Here is a 3,915-nt window from a genome sequence, read left to right on the forward strand (position 1 = left end):
GATTCCTCTTCTTCAAGGAGCCAGAGCCTGACTCCCACCCCTTACGTGACTTTCTTCCAAAGTGTCTAGTATGGAAAGAGAAGGACAAAAAGGGTAACTTTATGGTGGGGAGAGCTGACACACACGACCTCAAGCCAGGTAGGTGGTCAAGGTAAACTTCAGCAGTGATCTCTCATACTGAGAGTACATACCCTCGATACCATGAGAACAATGGCACTTTACCTCTGCGATGCTCCTCCCAAACACTCATTAGTTAAAAAATATATAAAATATCCACCCTAGCCAGTTTGCTCAGTGGTTAGAGCATGGACCCATGGACTGAAGGGTCACAGGTTTGACTGGAGTCAAGGACACATATCTGGGTTTCAGGCTCGATCCCAGGCCCTGGTCAGGGCGTGTGTAGGAGGCAGCCAATCAATAAGTCTTTCTCACATCAATGTTTCTCTCTTGCTGTCTCTCCACCTCCCCTCTAAAAATCAGTGCGGGGGGGGGGGAGGGGACGGGGGCGCCTAGCCAGTTTATCTCAGAGGATAGAGTGTCAGTCAGCCTATGGACTAAAGGGTCCTGGGTTTGATTCCAGTCAAGGACACATGCCTGGGTTGCAGGATTGCTCCCCAGTAGGGGGCATGCAGGAGGGAGCCAATTAATGATTCTCTCTCATTGATGTTTCTCTCTCTCCCTCTCCCTTCCTCTCTGAAATCAAATGTGGACATTTTAGACTAAATGTAAAGCCTATTCAAGGTAAGTAACTAGAAACAGCAGGATAGTTACAACTTGTTAAAAAATAAGTACCAAACCAAAAACCTACATCAAATATCACATTTCATAGAGAAATATTTGAAGTATTCCCTTTAAAATCATGAAGGAGACAAAGATGGCTGCTATGGCCACTTTCAGCATTTTACTGGAGGTCTGCAGCAGCCCAGAAAACAAGGAAGTTTCTGTTTTCAAACTTTATGATCATCTTTATAGAAACAATAAAGTCTGTGGTCTTAGAATAAACAATTCAGTGGTCTGCTTAATATCAGATCAGTGTGCAAAATGAATTGCAATCCTTTCTACCAGTAATAGATAAAAAATATATAATTTAAAATATTTACACTAGCAACAGAAAATATGAAGTACTAAGGAATAAACTGAATAAAAGATGCGACTGACTGACATGGAGAATGATTATAAAGCTTTATTGAAATACATTTAAAGCATCAAAAAAGGGACACATATCATAAAAAAATCTATTCTTCCAAAATGAATCTCTCAACTCTGTCAGCCCAGTAGAGAAACAAAACAAACAAAACCAGGCATTTTCCTAAAACTGACTAATTAAATAATTTCTATAAAAGAAGAAAGGAATGTCAAAGTGGTTTTGATGAAAAAGCAGAGTAGAAAGGACTGACCTATAAGTTATCAAGGTTATTAAAAACCATAGTTAGGAGCAGGCCTAAGCCATCAGTAGGACATCCCCTGAGGGCTCCCAGTCTGTGAGAGGGGGCAGGCTGGGCTGAGGGGACACCCTCTCCCCCGCAGCGCACGAATTTCGTGCACCGGGCCATTAGTGTTGATATAAGCTTAGCTCTGGGTTGGTAATTGTTGAAGCTGGGCATTGGACATATGGGGATTCACCAAATCTTCATAAAAAAGGTAAGAAGGAAAACAAGAATATTATGATAATAGGATACCAGGTTTCACCCATCAGATTAGCAAACATTTTCAAATCTGATCATTCTAAGTGTTAGCATGAACATCAAACAGTGGGAACTCATACACAAGTGGTAAGGCCATAAATTAACACAACTAATTTGGAAGAAAATTTGGGCACAGAGGGAATACCCTAGGGGTGGTAACGTTTTACTTCTTCAGCTGGGTGGAAGGTACGTGAGAGTACACGACAGTATGCTTTAGCCCTTCTGTGTGTAATAAAATAATTCATAGTTAACAATATAAAAAATTTTCACAATATATACAAATATCGACTCATATACCTGAAACATAATGTTATATGCCAATCGTATCTCAATTACAAATATATATAATATATGTATAAATATTTTTCAGTAAAAGGAGAGGGAAGTGAAGGAAGAGGCACAATAGTACACATTGGGGGAATGAGATTGATTTCGGTTCAACAATCCACTTTTATTGAGAACTGATGAAGGAACCTTGCCTGGCTTACAAGGCACACAGTCCTCTGGCAGGAGGAAAATGCTGGTTTCTCTCGGGGCAGAGGTGAAGAAGTTCCTGCAAAGTATGGGCTCCAGCCAGACCCCTATTGTGGCCCCACATGTCAAAGCATGGGCGGGCTTTGATCCCACTTCAAAGGTCCGAGCTTTCCTTCTCTTTACCCCCCGCCCGCCCCCGTCCTCTCTAGTCTAATTCAGAATGGTTTGTAGAGTTGAGTCTTTCATGACCTGCACGCAGTAAAATAAATACAGCACGGTGCTGCGTGCAGGTCCATGTAGCTTTCTAAAGCGAGTGAAGGGGAAGAGAAGGCAGCAGTGTGAGGGTGAGAGACCCGACACCTGTGCCTTCCTCCTGACAGCTGTCCCAGGGTTTCCCCGGCAACAGGAATAAACAAACATGCCCCCTAGGCTTCTAGCTGATTCACCAGGTGCGTCACCTGTTCAGGAGGAAGGCGTCTCTACACCAGAGCCCGATCCCAGGGGAAGAAGACATAGGGATGTGCCAGACTCACGTCCCATAAGGAGGAGGCAAAACACGGGTGGGCATCTTGGTATCAGCACCTTCTACCAACTCTTTCTGGCTTCCCCATGGCCTTCCTGGGGAGTCCCCAGCTTCCTCGTGGCCTTCCTGGGGGAATCCCCAGTTTCCCCAGCGCCTTCCAGGGGAGTCCCCAGCTTCTCCAGGGCCTTCTTGAGGAGCCCACAATAATGGAAGCCCGCTGGGCAATCTGATCCCGGCATCACATACAAAACGCTACCAACTCTGGCTCCTTGGGCCCTGTCAGGCCACGGCGTCCAGGCCCTGTGCTCTCTCACTTGATTTCCAGCTTGTGCCAGCTTCCTGGGTCCCTCGGTGATGGCAGAGTGTCAGCTGAGGTGCTGCAGATCTGAAAGAGACCAAAGAGAATCACAGGGCTTGTCACCCTCCCCCAACATGTCTCCACCTCTTCTTTTTAAAAAAAATCTGTATTTATTGGCTTTATTTTTTAAAAGAGAGAGGAATGTCGATGTGAGAGAGAAACGGATTGGTTGCCTCCCGTATGCACCCTGACCAGGACTGAACCTGCAACCTAGGTGTGTGCCTTGACGGGGAATCACACTCACAACCTTCTGGTGCCTGGGAGGACGCTCACCCAACTGAGTCACACCGGCCAGGGCTCTTCTAACTTTTTACTGTTTTACTTCCCCCTGTAATATAATGTCCTCCCCCTATTAGAGGCAATTCTCCCCCATTATTTTACACTTCTTCTTGCCTTATTAAACTGCTAGAGGCCCGGTGCACGAATTCGTGACCAGGTGTGGGGGGGCGTCCCTGGGCCTGGCCTGCAATCGGGCCGATCACAGGGCTGGCCAGTCACAGGGAGGGACCACTGGAGGTTGTCCAGCCACGGGAGGTTGGCTGTGGGAGCGCTCTGAATACCAGGGGGCAGCTCCTGCCTTGAGCCTCTGCCATCAAGCCGATTGGGGCCAACCAGCCAGGGGGTGGGACCACCAGAAGTTGTCCAGCTGTGGGAGGTTGGCTGTGGGAGTGCTGTGAACACCAAGGGGCAGCTCCTGCCTTGAGCCTCTGCCCCCTGGTGGTCAGTATGGGTCATAGCAACCGGTCAAGCGGTCGACTGATCACAATGGTCACTTAGGCTTTTATATACATAGATAGATGTTCCTCCAACCTGGCCTGCGTGAGAGAAACTCACACAAGGAAAGAGCACAATGGCTAAGACTTACTGAGGCCTTG

Source organism: Myotis davidii, unplaced genomic scaffold (assembly GCF_000327345.1).
Source record: "Myotis davidii unplaced genomic scaffold, ASM32734v1 scaffold148, whole genome shotgun sequence".
In the NCBI taxonomy this organism is placed as follows: Eukaryota; Metazoa; Chordata; class Mammalia; order Chiroptera; family Vespertilionidae; genus Myotis; species Myotis davidii.